The 17570-nt window shown below is 40.5% G+C and overlaps 1 protein-coding gene and 1 non-coding gene across 11 annotated transcripts in view; both read right to left on the bottom strand.

The window, feature by feature from the left end:
* The window catches only part of FARS2 (phenylalanyl-tRNA synthetase 2, mitochondrial), a 540850-nt gene that overhangs the window by 231092 nt on the left and 292188 nt on the right, over positions 1-17570 (bottom strand). The window lies entirely within an intron of this gene.
* On the bottom strand, positions 16269-16395 carry LOC118627428. The gene has a single exon (XR_004959170.1). It is a non-coding gene; the product is annotated as a small nucleolar RNA SNORA76 (small nucleolar RNA).

Genomic DNA, 17570 nt, shown 5'->3' with positions numbered 1-17570 from the left:
CTCTTTAAACCACCTTTTCTTCCCCCTCTTAGGGCCTTAACTCTCTAACAGTGTTTGCTACTAAAGGGCACAACTCTCATGAAGCCAAAACAATCAGGGTTCATTGGAGGCCTGGCGTCAGCGTCCACTCTAACATCCTGCAGGGCCTGAGCCTCTTAGTTGTGTGCAACAAAACCTGAAAAAGCGTGGGCTGCAGTCCTAAACGGCATGTTCACTCCCTCGGTCAGGGGATATATACAGAGCTAGTAACATTATAAAATGTCACCTACTGGTTTCCCACTGTAGGAAAGCCAGGGATGTAACAGTAATTCAATCATAACAATAATAAGCCTCTAAGAGTGTAAAAAACACACCGGATGGATTTTTTTTCTATCAACACACAATATATACTGATCTACAAGTTGTTAGTAGAAAGAAAATGAGATAAAATCAAAACAACCCAATCCTTCTACTTCAACCCAAGAAGTCAAAAGCCAGTCTACTAGATGTCCTTCAACTGGTGTGTGGTTAAACAAATTGTGGGACACCCACACCAGGGGAATACTAACCCGTGCACTGCAAAGGAATAGACTACTCATACATGATAAAATTGTATAGAACTACGTACACACATAAATGAATTAAAGGAAAACTGAGGAATCTGCCTAAGATCAATGGATTGTGTCACAACCTGGTGTGATACTGCACTACAGTTTAGCAAAATGTTAGCACTGGGGGGCATGGGATAAAGTATACACGAGGCCTCTCAGTTCTTATGGCTGCACATGAATCTACAAGTATCCAAAGAGATGTCAATTAAAAAAAAAAATCAACTGTAGCTCCACACATTTGTGAAGGGCAAAATCGTGCCCTCCACATGGTCAAACCCTTCCTAAGGAGGCTGCCTGTAGTCGAGGCAGTAGACAGACTCTCCCCGAACCCTGGAGAGTCCCCTGGCAGGGGCACGTCCGTGCACCACTCTGCAGTCTCTTCCTTCACTCTGCCAGGCTTCCCTTTCCCGTTCAACCCACCTGGGTCACATCCAGCCATTACTTCTATACCATTAATAAATAGGCACTTTTTAATTCGATGAATAGTATTACCGAATCCCTGAATGAAGATATTTCACGCTTTTCGTCCCAGCTGTCTTGGGGAGTGTGCTCTTGCCCCAACTTCTTCCTTTCTCTGAACATTTCTGGGATCTCAAACTTGAGAGAGAAGAGAGGACGGGCAGGGAACAGACCCACTTTCTGGGTCAGGGCAGTTTCTATGTAGAGAGTTCTCTTGTGGGGGGTTCAGCTTGCTGGGAAAAATGTGGAAGCTGAGCAGAGATAAATCTCTCAATAAGTAGAGGCTGTTGTTCCTTTTCTAGAGATTCCCCAGGAGAGTGTGTGCCCAAAAGATGAAGAAACGCGGGCCCCGTGTATGCCACACAGGCCCTTGGCGCTGCTCAGAGGCGCCGCGCCCACCCGAACACCTCCGCTCTTTCGCGGTGCGCTAAGGTCTCAGGCCCGTGGCAGGGTCCCTCCTCAGAGAAAAACTGGCTCTGAAGAAGTTGTAGTCTTTTCCTATGCAGTTAACGTAATCACACAATAAGGAGCTAAAGAATAAATAGGTTAAGAGCACAAGGGTGACCTTGAGCAAGTTATTTAACCTCTCTCTGACTAAACTTCCCTATCTGTAAAGTGAAGACAATGAACAGTACCTACCTCGTGAATCCACTGGAGAAATAGGTTATTACAGGAAACCGCCCAGAGAGGGCCCAGAGCGAAGAAAAGGCTCCGTGAAAGCTTATACCAATCACTGTGCAGTTCTGGGGAGACACACCGAGAGGAACAACAGACGTGCTCTGCTTTGAACTTGTGATTTGCCACTGAACCTTCACTGTGAACAAACAGTTGACACCATATACTAACAAATCCCCTCATGTCCGCGGAGGTGGAACAGAAGTGAGCGTGAAGTCCAATGTTAAATGGGATAGTTCCTGTCGTCAGTAATAAAAGCTAAGAAATACAGATGCTGGTTATGCTTTGAGACAGTGAGATGGATATGCTCGTCAACCCTCCATACCATATTATTAGTTAAGAGCTAAGAAATAACCTCTTTGGAGTGTTATTATACGGGATGGCTGCCTTCCCTCCTTCCCAGTGAAGACAGGGAGTGACTCCCATCAAGGAAGTGGGAGGATTTAAGAAACCATCTAGACAACTTGACATGTGTCTCCTTGGATACAGGGGACCTAGAGACCACCCCTCACCCAGACTGAAAATTCGAAAGGCTGGAGACTCAGTGGAAAGGCTGCAGCAGTGGAGCAGAAGGCGGGTCCGTGCAGGGCAACAGGAGCACCCTGAGCGTCTGCAGCCTGGATGGGCACGCATCAGAAAGCAGCTGGCTACCAGCACCTCCAGAAGCACCCATCCATGGTATTCCACAGTGGATGAGTTAACCTCAAAAGAAAGAACCTATAAGTATACTACTGAATACAGAGACCCCGGGGTGAGACCCAACCACTGGATATGACATCACCCACTCCTGGGACCTTTATTCAAATATCATTAGTGGGAAAACCCTAAGAAAAGCACAGAAGTATCCCCATGAGAAAAAAGTTAGCATCTAGATACTGGTCACCCAGAAGTCACCAATGCAATTCAACCTCTACCAGTGAAAGAAATCCTTTGCTTCCCTCGCCTCATGTCCCTCCTCCCAACCCATCCCTCTTCACCCCTTGCTCCCTCCTCCACCACACTTCAAGCTTCCAAGACTGCCCTGATCTGCACAGCGAGATGGGAGCTTTGCCATTAGACTGGACTGCACTTGAAAATGACCAGGAAAGCTATGGGATCGCTTGAAACTTCACTCTGGATGGGGAGGATGATCAGACAGAACTTGCTGAAGGCAGTGGAGTGAAAAATAAAACTTTTAGCAGCTTACCTCTACGAGCCCAGCTCATCCAATGCAATGTTATGAATATGCCTTTTTTTTTTTAATTAATTTATTTTTGTTACAGATGTTTCCCCTTTTTCACCCACTGATCCTCCCTCCCCCTCCCTCCCCACCCTGTCCCCACCTTTGTTGTCCATGAACATTGGTTATACATACATGCATATAAGTTCTGTGGTTTATCTCTCCCCCCAATCCCCTCTTCAGGGGACTGTCAGTCTGTACCCCACTTCCACATCTCTGGGACTACCCCCCATTCCTCAGACTGTTATGTTCTTTATATTCCACAAATAAGTGAGATCATATGATATTTGTCTTTCTCTGCTTGGCTTGTTTCGCTTAGGATAATACACTCCAGGTCCCTCCATGTCATCTCAAAGGATAAGAGATCTTTCTTTCTTACAGCTGCATAGTACTCCATTGTGTATATGTACCACAGCTTTTTAATCCATTCGTCTACTGATGGACACTTGGGCTGTTTTCAGATCTTAGCTATTGTAAATAGTGCTGCTACAAACATGGGGGTACATATAGTCTTTCCATTGGTGTTTCAGGCTTCTTAGGGTATATTGAACATGTCTTACTTTAACCTTCCCTCCCTGCCCCATCCCAAATGGCCTCACTCAGTTCTCTCTGCCTTTGTGCTTCCCATAGTCCCACACTTACTCTAGCCTCCTCCTTACTCTAGCCTCTGCACACCAAATAAATAATAGAAATATTTTAAATATTTTACTTCTGACCCAAATTAGAGCAGCATATAATGTTAAACTAAGTAGAACAAATGGAGAATAGAAAAAGGCAATAGAAGAATAGATTAAATGTGATAAATTTCTCTATTCTTATTCCCTTTTTCCCCAATGTTAAATTTTGGACAAAATTCATCTATTTAGTCAAGAAAATAGCTCACTCTTCCCAAGGAAATCCAATGCATTTTTTTAGATATGGCTATGGAATGAAAGAGATAAAACAGATGGAGAACTTAAAAGGACATTGCAATAGAGTTGGATAAAAATAAGATATCAGTTGGCAAAGCTAAAAACACAGTTCCTTGGGTCTAAGCACATGAAACTTCTATAACACAATGTGTTAATCAGACAGATCAAATTGGTAGAGTTTATCCTGGAATAAAGATATAGACTGTCACTTTCACCAACAAACTTTGCCAGTTCATATCTAGGCCAGTAAGAATAATCTATGTGGGAGAAAATGCTATGTGAAAACCAAATCCTGTTTCATTCTCATCTTCCTGGTAAATCAAGGCAAGTATGCACCCTGACCCTCAATGCACAGAGACCAGGTCATGTGAATGTGCTCTTGTTTATGGAATCTAAGCAGATAGAATACGAGCCCCTGCCAGGTCTGACTCTTAGAGACAGACCCTCCAGTTCTCTTTCTTCACCTGCTACAGGGACCTTGGCAGCTACATGTTCCAGATGCTATCATTGTGGATGGACTCCACACTGTTTTTTTTTCAAATTGAGAAATAAACTTTCAAATGGATAAGCCACTGAGATTTCAGGCGATTTCTCTGTTAGCACAGCATGGCCTAGCCTAGCCTGCATATTAATCAGCTCTAACGTTTTTTTTTTTTATCCTCACCCGAGGACACTTTTCCATTTTTTGTACAGATAGAATGGGAGGGAGAGAGAGAAAGGGAGAGAGAGTGAGAAACATCGACGTGAAGGGACACATCGAGTGGCTGCCACCCGCACGACCAACCAGGGCTGGGGACAAACTGCAACCGAAGTACGTGCCCTTAGCGGGAACCGAACCCAGGTCTCTCCGGACCGCAGGCCGACGCTCTAACCACTGAGCCAAACTGGCCAGGGCTCTAACATTTTTTTTTTAATCCTCACCCAAGGATATTTTTCCATTTTTGTTCAGATAGAGTGGGAGGGAGGGACAGAGAGAGATACATCGATGTGAGAGAGACACATGGACTGGTTGCCTTCCACATGACCCTGAGCAGGGCTGGATATGAACCGCAACCGAGGTATGTGCCCTTGACCGGAATTGAACCCATGGCTCATTGGTCTGCAGGCTGACGTTCTAACTGCTAAGCCAAACTGACCAGGGCTCAGCCCTAACATTTGGATACGCCAGGGGAATCTGGACTTACTTTAGAGTTATGTAACCTCTGACTGGTACCAAACTCTTAGGATCAATGCCACTTTTCCTTGTCCTAAGAAAATAATTTTGTTAGCTCATCATATCCTCTGCTGTACAAAGGTTTAGCAATCAAGAATCTGGCTAAAATATATACATTAAAAATCCCTGAATGCCTAAGAAACTAGGCAAGCACTAAAACACGTTACCCAGAGAGGTTGTGAAATCATGAGTTTGGAAGTCTCTATAATTTAGACTGACAATTATCATCAGTCTTGCCGATGTCAGACTTGTAGTCAGTTCCTTGCCTTGCTGGAGAGTCAGGTCTTGGTCAGGATACTCAGAGAGCTTTTCCAGCTTTATAATTCTTTGTTCAAGCAGAGCTTTCTAGTACAGGGTGAAAATGAAGGGAGCTCTGGTGTGCGTTCATCCAACAGCTCTTTAGTGATTACTACCTTTGTGCACGTCAACACTGCATGAACTGTACCAGAACAGGGATGGAGCAGATCCCCTTCATGAATTCACAGTCAAGTGGCATTATAAGATAGTCCCACACAGGTTTGGTTGGACAAGATCAACAACATATGTTTAACACTGCTTCTCAGCCTCAATATCAGCTGTCAACTGTGATTCTGAATACTGAATATTACTAAACATCAATACACGAAAATTTTCCCACTGCCTGTCATCACCAAAACTCAAACCTTAGATAAAAGCTGAAAAGTCATCAGGATCTTCTTCTTCAACCCTGTAGAAACTGGTCATTTAAAAAATGTTTATTTTAAAAGTAAATAAAAAAAAGAGAGAGAGAGAAGCAAACAAAATAGAAAACCAAAAATAATTACAAAGGGAAAGAAAGGATTTCTAAGAATTCCTGAGTTTGGAAAAAACAACAACTAAGAACCACAGCTCATCTTTGGTGTGATTTTATCAGGAAGGAAACAAGCCCATGGCTGTCACTCTTGTTAAATAATACCTGTCAAAAGAAAGCCTACTCTGATTCCCTTGGGGGTAGTAGCCAAATCCCTCATTCAGTAACCAACCAAAATCCAACAGGATGCTCAAAATATTCTGATTCACTAACATACATATATGTCGATACTTTCTCATTTTCAATTTTAATAACTTTATCATACATTTTAAAGCAATAGTTTACTTTCTTTTGGGGTTGTATTTATCTGAGAATGTATCCTCCATGTGTTATCTATTCTTATGAACACCAAGAATAATTTTAAAAATATGGCTTCATCATTTTTCACTCATCAAATTGGCAAACATTTCAGTCTGACAATGAAAAATGTTGGCAAGAAGATGGACAAACAGGACATCCATACACTGCTGCCAGGGGCAAGGAGAGAGAGTGGATTCTGTCATATCTGTGACGTCTTATTTAATGAGCCAGTGATTTAAACATGGCACCTATTACATTATATCATTCTCTATGCTTTGTGGAATGCTCGAAATTTTTCTTAATAATTTTTCAAATATGTCCTGCAAGGGCACGGACACACAGCCACTTCCTTTACACACTGCCAAATACAGAGAAATAATGATGCAAGTTTAGTCTAAAAAGGCAACAGATGTAAGCATTTTTCTAACTGGCAGCTTTGAACTGGAAGTGACTATTCCCAGCAAGATCCAGAACCAAGACAGGACATCTGCATATGTGAGTACCAGCTGCAACCACCACCCCTTCTTAAATGCCTATATTCAGGCCTGACAAACCTAGAGATAAAAATATTCTTTAAAAAACAAAACACCAACAACCAGTCCAACATGATGCATCACCTTTGAACAAAATTTATGATCCTCAGGTTTTGCTCACCATAGGGTGGTGCAGGGTCCTCTTACACATCTGTTTTAGGTCAACAGCAAGTACTGCTGTCCACCTCCCTTGAAAACGCTAAGAGTCTGATATTGTGGGGAAGTGACCATGACTATTTGGCAATATTAGCCACTCTATTTGACAGAAAACAAAACTAAATTTTAAGGAAGTCACCTAAGGTTATGGCCAACCTTCATACTTCTGAGCTTGAATTATCTCTTCTAATCTCATTTACCTATTAAAAGCAACACAATAAAATTATGAATAGACACATCATCCACTTTTTCAACATAGCTCAACATTAAAACCACACCTGGATCTATCCAATGAGGCATAATGGAATAAACACTGTGATGGTATCAATAACCAGATGACTAAATTTGATAACACAATAGGACTCTTATTTTATTTCATTATTTAAAAAAATTATACAGAAGACTGGGATCAGAGAGTCATTTAAGAGTATAGTGGGGGGAAAAAAGAACACTTGGAATACAGAGTGGCTCTTTTATTAGACACTTCTCTGTCCTTGACCTTGTGGGAGATTCAGGATTGATGGAGAAATTAACAGCATTAGAGTAGTCCTCCTTCATCCATGGGGCATAAACTTCAATACCCCTTGCGGATGCCTGAAACTGTGGATAGTACCAAACCCTATATATACTATGTTTTTTCCTATACATGCAAATCTATGATAAAGTTTAATTTATAAATTTGGCACAGTAAAAGATTAACAACTAATAATATAACAATAATCACAATACACTGCAATAAAGTTAGATAAATGTGGTTTCTCTCTCAATATGTTATTATACTGTGCTCACCTTCTTCCTGTGATGATGTGAAACAATAAATGCTTATGTGATGAGATGAAGTGAGGTGAATGAGACATTATTAAGTAAAAGAAGGGTTACATGAACACAAGCACTGTGAAACTGCTACTAAGTGACTAATGAGTGGGGAGCGTATACAGAGTGGATACACTGGACAAAGGGAAGATTCATGCCCTGGGTTGGATGAAGCAGGATGGCAAGAGATTTCATCACAGTACTCAGAATGGTGTTCCATTGAAAACTTAGGAATTACTTTTGGAATTTTTCATTTAATATTGTCGGGCTGTGGTTCACCGAGGGTAACTGAAACCACGGAAAGTGGAGAATTAGGGAACTATGGTATTTTTGTTCCACACTCAAGCCTCGCCCAGCAAATAATTTCCAAAATTGTGACCCCTTTCTTCAGCCAGTCAACATGTTTAAAGCTCTCCCCTTAAAACCCTCCTTGGCCTGCTTCCAGCTTATTTTACTTCTTCCTTTATTTTACTTCTTGTCTCTGGACAAGCTTCATTGTTTCCACTTCCTCAACTCCTACTTACCTCTCAATACAATTAAATGTAACTGCCATCTGGCTTCTACCACACCATTCTATCAAGATTACTTTCAAAAACATTGACAAGAACCCCTATCTTCCAAAATCAAAGCTGTCTCCTACAGCCAACTGTCTTAATCAGTTCAGGTTGCTATAACAAAATACCTTAAATTAGGTGGTTTATAAACAACACCATTTATTTCTACAATTCTGGAAGCTGGGAAGTCCAAGGTCAAAGCACTGGCAAATTCAGTGTCTGGTGAGGGCTTGATTCCTGCTTCACAGACTGACTGCCTTTTATTTTAAAAAATGTATCCACACATAGCAGAGGGGCAGGACATCATCTGGGGTCTCTTTTATTACAGCATCAATGCCATTCATGAAGGCAAAACCTAATCACTTCCCAAAGGCCACACATCCTAATACTATCACATTGGGGATTAGGATTTCAACATATGAATTTGGGGGCTATAAATATTCAGTCCATAACACAGATCTGATATCAAATTTGCTGCCTCTGACACTGAGGATAACATCCTTCTTTCTGAACTGCTACACATTCATTCTTACAATGGTGCTTTCTGAGGTTTTGCTTAGACAAGTCATAGCTCATACACTCAATGTGAATGCTAGCAAAGTTCTTATTTATTCAAGGGTACAGCCTGGTCACCATCTAGTCATAATTTTTGGAAAAATTTTTGTCATGATGCTTTTCATTTGATATACAAATCTGTGTGTTATGCACTGTATCATGTGTTATTACATCAACATTTTATAAGTAAAATTTTACCTTAAAATAATCATTCTTATTTTGTGCAAAAATGGCTCCTTAATAAGTTGCAAGTGTTATATCAGTTCACATTAATTTGAAAATTTAAACAACCAGCAAAATTACAAGTAGTGATATTACAACTGCTACCAATTCTTAGATTTTATTAGGAATTAGTTTGTTACTAATAACAACAAAGTAGAAATTAATTTTAATAGCAATTATTAGCTATATAACTATAAAAATTATTAAATAATTATCAAAATAAATATTTCTTGCATGATGCCAAAACGGGTATTACTATTAGCAGAAATACACTTTTCATATTAATTATAATAAAAATGTGTTATCTTTTATGAAATACATTATGGTCATACATCAGGTCTTTGAAAAATGTCATTTCATATAATGTTAATGAGGGAAAAAAAAATCAATTCCCAGCCAGGGCCATTGCTGCTGGAGGTGCACATTCCCCCCACGTCTGCCTGAGCTTTCTCCAGGGACTCCGGTTTCCTCCCACACCCCGAGACGTGCACATTAGGTGAACTGGTGTCCCACGTGGTCCCAGTCTGTGTGTGGAGTGTGCTGTGCACTGCGACGGAAGGAAGGGTGTCCTGTGCAGGGTGGGCCTGCCCTGCACCCTCAGCTGCTGGGCTGGGCTGGGCTCCAGCTACCTGCAACCCTGAACTGGAATAAGCAGGTTGGAAAATAATGATCTTATTTGTCTTTATTCACCTTTCTTAAATGTATGTATAGCTCATATTTACTTCAAGGTTTAATATTAGAAGTGTTTTAGGTCTTTATTTAGAAGTTTGTTGATGTTTTGTGACCAGAAATATGCTGTGGGAACTTAACTCTTGTTTATATCAATTAACCTATGGTAAAACTGGTTTCATTATATATCACTTTGCTGATAATTTTAATAGAAATTATGTCATATAATTATTTAAACATTATCAAATGATAACCAAAATATACACATTTCTTGCCTAATGCCAACACTGATATTACTATTAACAGAAATACTACTGTCAACAGCAATCCTCTAGCCCTGATCTCTTTCCAGAGCTTTCATACACCCAAACACCTTTTGAATGTGCCACAACAAAGTCACATTAACAGTTCCAAAATTGAACTCATTGTTATCCTCCCCAATGCACAGCCTACTTCAAAACTCAAAACCTCAGTTTGTGACACAACCACCCACCAGTCACTCAAGACAGAAACCTGAGAGTCACCCTTGACTCCTTGTTCCAACACTCCAACTCCCAGTCTCCGTGGTTACTGCCACTGCTCTTACATAGGCATATTTGACCCCCTGGATACTGCAACAGCCTTCAGGCCAGTATCCCAGCCTCCATTCTAGAGCCGGGCACACCATCATCCACACAGCCCAGAGCTAACTAAAGTGCAAGCATGACCTGTGACTCTACTATTTAAAGGTCTCCAGTTTAAACCATTACAGACAAAGGTGCTTAGAGACCAGCACCCAAGACTCTCCACACCCTGATTCCCACCACCCTCTGCAGCATCAGCTCCTGCCATATCTTCCAGTATGAGTTATGCCCTAGAACGGCCCCATCCAACAGAAATATTACACAAGCTACATATGTAATTTTAAATTTTCCAGTAGCCACATTAAAAAAGGGGAAAAAAGCCCTGGCTGGTTTGGCTTGGTAGTTAGAACATTGCCTGCGGAAGGAAGGGTTGTGGGTACGATTCCTGCTCAAGGGTAGGTATCTGGGTTTCAAATTTGATCCCCAGCCCCTGTTGGGGTTGTGTGGGAGGCAACCAAACAATGTATCTCTCATACATAGATGTTTCTCTCTCCCCCCCCTTCCACTTTATCTAAATATATATGTGTGTGTGTGTGTGTGTGTGTGTGTGTGTGTGTATATATATATATATATATATATATATATCCTCAGGTGAGGATTAAAAAAACAAACAAAAACAAATCACCCAGCCGGTGTGGCTCAGTGGATTGAGCGTCATCTCATGGACCAAAGGTCCTGGTTCGATTCCAGGTCAGGGCACATGCTGGGGTTGTAGGCTTGATCCCCAGTGGGGGGCATGCAGGAGGCAGCCCATCAATGTTTCTCTCTCACATGGATGTTTCTCTCTCTCTCTCTCTCCCCCTTAAAAAGAAAATTAATAAAAACATTTAAAAAAACCAAACAGGTGAAATAAAGGATATTAATATATTTTACTTAATCTAATACATCTAAAATATTCATTTTGCCATGTAGTCAATATTTTAAAAGTATTAATGAGATGGTTTACATTCCTATTTTGAACTACATCTTTGAAAGTTGAACTATATTTTACACTTAAAACTAGTATCAATTTGAATCAGCCACATTTTGAGATGCCACAGCCATGTGTGGCTGGTTAGCTCTAGCACTAACAAGATGCTTGATACATCTCCCCATATACTATGATCTTTTATCCCTTTGTTCTTTTTTTCTAAACTTATTCATATTCACATTTTGAGATTCAGATCTGACAGCTCTTCCTACCTCCCCAGCTGTGACAAGTGCAGGCTCATATTCCATTAACTGTGTGTGTGTTCCGTCATCACAACACTTCCCAAGGCACACTGAACTCCTCTCTCTATGTCTCTGTCTTCAGTGCTGGAATACAAGTCCCTCCCAAGCAAAATTCTACCAGATCTACTCATTTTTATATCTCAAACACCTTGCAAAATGCATGTATAATGTAGCAGACAACTAAATCTTTGTTGAATTAAAAAAAGAAATCAGAAGAGCATGTGCACCACTAAAATTAGAGTTGTAGGTTTCAATTCTGGGTTCCTCAGTAAACATTTTATATCCTTGGTTAACAAACAACAAAAGCAAGATATATTGCAAACATACCAAAACCTGTTTTTGGTTTTCTTTCAATGCAGAGCTTACTTATGAAAATGTTATGCCTGTGTTATATAGCTTGAGTAGAATAAAGAAATTTAAATTTTAAAATCATAAGGGATCTTATATATGATCTAGTTATTTTACAAATGAAGAAAAAATAGGTGAGTTTAAATGATGAGTATAAATTTACAAAACTAGTTAACACAGAACTAGCACCATAACCAAGCACCCAGGTCCCTGTAGTTGTCCATGATACTATTCTGCTTGTGTGGTGTATCAACTATTCACATTAATCAAATAAAATTTGTAATAAAAATCCATTTAAAGTTAGATAAAACTTCCACAATTGAAAACTTAGTTGTTTGTTATTATTGATGTCAATTTCTTTCAAGACGGCATGGCAGAGAATAAGCCACTCGACACTATTTCTTGTGCTTCTTTTGGTCATGCGCCAGCACCACAGGGCCATGTGACTGCCAATGAAACATGCAAAAGTGGCATGTGGCACCTCTGCGGCATGCCACCGCCACACTTCTCTCCCCTGACCCTAGACCAGCACTGAGATGGCACTGTGGTAGGCTGGAGGTGGCCTGCTATGCTGAATTGCCTAATGGAGGGGTTGGCCCCCACAAGAACAAGGAATAAACTGTGGTTGTGCTAAGTCCTTGAGATTTTCAGGTTGTTTTTCAGTAGCAGAAGCTCATGCTAAATTACCCTAAATAATAACCAACAGAAAACTAAATTACATATCTAAGGAAATTTTTCTTGAAATTGAGTACTGTGGCAAATGAATTTAATATTACTCTAAATTATTAAATACAAATCTACTTTCAAATATTTTCTGCTATTTTCATTTTAAAATGACATAATACATTAAATTGCATATGTATGAGGTGTAAAACCTTGTTAAAGAGAGAAAATCATCAATGTGGAAAACACACAAATTCAAATGCTGAATCAGGATTTTAGTACTGATTACTTTTACCAAAACTGACAATATCCTCGTGAAATGGATATACCAGTCTACGTCACTGAGTCTAGGACCTAGAGTTTTCTTTTCACCCAGGATAAATTCCAGGAGGAATTCCTATTGACAAAATTATTATGGAACTTCAAGTAGGCTTCATTCATCACCGTTGAGCAGAATTTCTGCATCACCTTATTTCTAACACTATAGAAAGTTTTTATTTATTACTGTCAGAAGTTACCTCTTTAAATTCTACTAGGTGCAACTATTTCCTGATCTATACATATATTACAATATATCATTAATTAAAAGCCACAGATGCCATTTTGGGGAAAACCAGTGATGTACACTTTGAATCTCCTGACTACATATAGGGATGCCAGAATAAGATTGCATTGCAACATTTGGAAAGAGTCAGTTAGCATCAACTTTAAAAAAATACCCTTTGCCAAGGCAGAGACTCTCACAGTGATAGTTATTTTGCAAACTGAAAGCATGATTACCTTATGTTTCAGCCAGAATAGTTTCAGCCAATTATGGCATGAATTTCCTGAATGTCTGAATTTTCAATTCATACTGAAAAATTTTCAGACATTTAGGAAAGACTTTCATAGATGCTTAGACTTTTAAATGCTGCTATGCCTTTCTAAATACTGAATTGAACTAGGTAATTTCCAATTATTACTACAGAATAACTATGCAAGGCAAGGCTACCCACATCTCTGAGATGATCAAGATTTTGGTCTTTTTAATGTTCCTCTGAAGTACATTTCCTTCAATTAAAAATGTGTACTTGGTTGGATAGAATGTCATTATAATTCACACAACTTGTTTGAACTAAATGGTTGGCAGATTACTTGTGCTTCATTTAAGACTTTGGCTGAATATCTGTGAATCTGCAATATACAGAATTTTCTAAAAATGAAAACATATCTGGGACATTCCTAGATTCACTTTACCTTATTTTTTCTCTATCCCTCATTTTTATTTTCACTAGGTGTTTGTCTGTCTGTCTGTTTTAATGCAGTGTGTGTTTTCCTGGAAGCATCCTCATACCTTCAGTGTAACTTGAGAGAAGAAGGATAACCAAATAAAGAGAGAAAGTTTTTTTTAAAAAAAATCTAAAATGTACCTCACAGAATCAGTTCTTCTTGACTCTTAGAACTGGTAACAATTGGTAAAGCCTTTCCCATCTGGGAGCCTGGAGGGACCCTCAATGGAGCCTGAGTGACAACTTTGACAGCAATAAGCCTTAAGGACTCAGTGTTCATTTTTTATGGCTGAGGGCTTCTGAAATAGACTGGTACAACAAAACTGTTTAATAAATGGTCATTACTATGACAATCATTATCATTCATCACCCTAGTCAACCCACTGACTCCCTACAGATGGAAGAGGCTCCAGGAATAGAAGTTCAAGAGTCAAAGCCAGAAGTGGAGAGGGGGTTGAGACAACACCTAGAACAAAAAGACAGGTGAGGCCTGGATGGATTTTCAGAGTCACATATAAACATATTGCAAAGTTCTTCCCTAGCTAAGTTCTCTCCCATTCACTCTTCAACCTTACGCTAAATACTTCTTCAGGAGGCTTTTTCTCACCTTCTTGGATTAGAATAGGACGCATTCCCTTTGCAATACTTCCACAAAACTGTATTATTCTTGTTATATTCAGCTATTCACTCAAAAATTATTTATTGAGACCTTACTATGTGCCAGGAACTACTCTAGGTAATATGAACACAACACGAACATAATTCAGCTGCTTGTCTGAGTTCCAATCTCAGTTAATGACCTGAATCTGTCTTGACTCTGCTCCCTCCTTCCATCCTCATAAAGCACTAAGCCCTGCTAACTTTGACTTCTGGATTCTCCCTGAATCTTACTTCTCTCCTTCCCAACCACCCTGCCTCCCTAGCACAGCTGTCTGAGCTCTCCCTTGGGAACTATTCCTACAACCTCCAGTCCCCATCCCCTGCAACTCAACCTACACAGCTACGACTACAGCTCCCAGAATGAAAATCAGATTATGATGTTCTTGTGTCAAATACATCTAGGGTTTCCCCAATGTGTCCGGTGACTTCCCTTAGTTCCCGTCTTCTCCCACATGTACCCTGAACTTCTGCTATACTAAACTATTTGCAGTTCCCCACATACATTCTACTCTTCTGTGCCTAACATGGTTCCTGGCACTTATCACATGCTTAATACATATGTGCTGATTAAAATAATAAACAAAGGTACTCATATTTGTATGCTTATTAGGCCTTCTGCTTGAATTGTCCTTTGTCTCCAATTCTCATCTTCATCACATTTGCATCCCAAATGCCTAGCACTTTGCTAAGTGATGTTCGCAGAATCAACGGACAAATAATTGCTAGACAAATCATCTGCCTTAGCTTAGGACACAAAGTGGAATACAAGCAAGTATAGAGTAATGGTTTTGTCTTTGCTGAGGAATTCCAAAAGCTGTTTCCTTCGGGAACACGAACTATGCAAGTCTTGAGAGGTAAAATCAGAGTAACCTATTAGAGCAACCCTGAGAGGAGACATGCCCTTCTTTTTTCATTTTGCTTTTAATTCAGCAGATATTGATTGAGGAACTGTAAAGGTAGCACCACATAATGGAAACAGAACTGCCCTGGGGGTCAGAGGGCCTGAAGTAAGTTCTCTACCTCTGATTAGCTGTGTGGCCTGGATCCAGCTGCATCAGAAGCCAGCCCACCCCCCACCCCCCAGGCCTCCTGTTGATATAAGCAATTGAAATCCCTTGTTCTACTTTGTTGGGTTTCTGATGCTTGAAACTAGGTGTGCTGACTAATATCCCACTCTGATTGTTGCTCGTGGTTGCACTAGTGTGTGGGGAAGCCAAAAAAATGCCACGGATAAAGCATATTTAGATCACAGCAAAGTATTTGGCTTACATCTCTTAAGATAACCTCATAGAGGGCTCAATTGTTCACTTAGATGGATCTGAAACTTGTTGAACCAATGTATGCAAAAATGTTCTGATTAACAAATACACACCCATGGGGAGAGGTCTCTCTGTCATTGTACAAGCCCTGCACTGCCCCTATTCTATTTAAGGTTCTCAGCGGGCACTTGAAGGAATGAGAGGCATGCTTATCAGACTTCTAGGCCTCCCATAGCTGGAAGAAATAGTTAACATAATAGATGTATGAGTCAAGATTAAATGGCCTGGAGAGGCCCAAGAGGATGAGTTTAATAAGGAAGACAGAGAAAAGGCCCACTTAGGGCCGTAAGCCTCTGAAATGACTCTTATCTTCAGTTTCTTCTCAAATACATTTTGGAGATATTACCTAGCCTAGAAAATGTGACTTCTGTTTTTCCTTTTGATTTTTAATGTTTGTAATTAAGTTTCTTGTTTTTTGAGCACTTTTATTCTACTTTGTAGATAGGGTATATTTTTTTGTGACACCTCACCCCCTCCCTGTGTCGCTCGCACCTAAAAGGGCGACTGGCGGGAGCAGTCCGCCCAGTTACCCACAAGCACGTGATCTGGTGCGGCAGCCTGACCCCACACAAGGTGCAGGCGCAGCGGGGCTCAAAGGTAGTGTGTAGGCGTTATTTCTTAATTGTACTGTTCTTAAAGTTATTTGAAAAAGTTGCCCATTTGTGATTAATTAGTGTTTTGAATATTTTGTGTTTAAGAGTCTTGAGGCCTTAGGGCATTTGCACCTGAAAATTAAAATTTATTAATGTTAATATAATGAAATCAAAATGGTTTTATGTAACTTAATGATTTATATTTATTTGGAAAGTTATTTAAGTACAATTTATAGGTTATTTCTACCAGCACACCTGCTTTCATTTTCCTCATTTTCACCTACCAGAAAAAGCCTCGAGATTCTTTTGGTCACGTCAAGTATCTTCACCCTGGCACCTCTGATCTGTCTTGTGATTGCTGCCACTCCTCTACTTTTCCTCTTACTCACTGGCTTTAACCAGCCGGCCACGGTCTGGGGCGGCCACCTGCAACACTCACCTCCTTGCCTCTTGCCCGCTGTCTTTTGAGTGAAGGGACCGCGGCCCTCTCTGAGCTCAGGGAGAGTGCAAGAAAGCTCGGGCCTTCCTCCTGTCCTCACTGGCCGAGAGAGAGAGAGGGGGAATCAAACTCATACTAGATTCTAGCCCCCAAACATGCCTGTAAGAAAAGTCCTGCACAGAGAGCGGGGTTCCTGGACACTGGCCCAGCCATTAATAAATAGCAGCTCATTTTTTTCATCTGGATATTATTTTTGAGAGTTCAGCTCCCCTGACAGTGAATCTCCAAAAGATCATGAGGATGGTGGCAGGACGCAAGAAGAGGCTGTGAACTCGTCTACCACACATGCAGGCAAGCTCATGGCTTTGTTTCACCATCCATGTACTCAGTCACTGATTCAGCAAACACCGATGAATGTGCCAGACTCTCCACGAGGCACACAGATTACAAAGATAAGACACACACTCTGCACTCAAACAGCCAAATTCCTCCCATCCATTCTGCGAGAACCCATCCACACTGCTTTGGGGAACTTCAGAAGCTTAAGACTAGGAGGAAAGCCAGGCTACATACACTGTGCCAATAGAAAGGTTCAGAGAACGTATTCTTTGAAGTATGAACAAGTAGAAACTGCTTCAGCTCTATAGCCATGAGAAGGTTTCATAGAAGGAAGCTGGACAGGATGAAATACAGGGAGAAGGCAAAAGGACCAAGTGAAATCAACCTGAAGTGATCACATAACACATC

This window comes from Molossus molossus, unplaced genomic scaffold (genome assembly GCF_014108415.1).
Source record: "Molossus molossus isolate mMolMol1 unplaced genomic scaffold, mMolMol1.p scaffold_m16_p_12, whole genome shotgun sequence".
Classification (NCBI taxonomy): Eukaryota; Metazoa; Chordata; class Mammalia; order Chiroptera; family Molossidae; genus Molossus; species Molossus molossus.
This window is presented reverse-complemented; position numbering and strand designations above follow the sequence as displayed.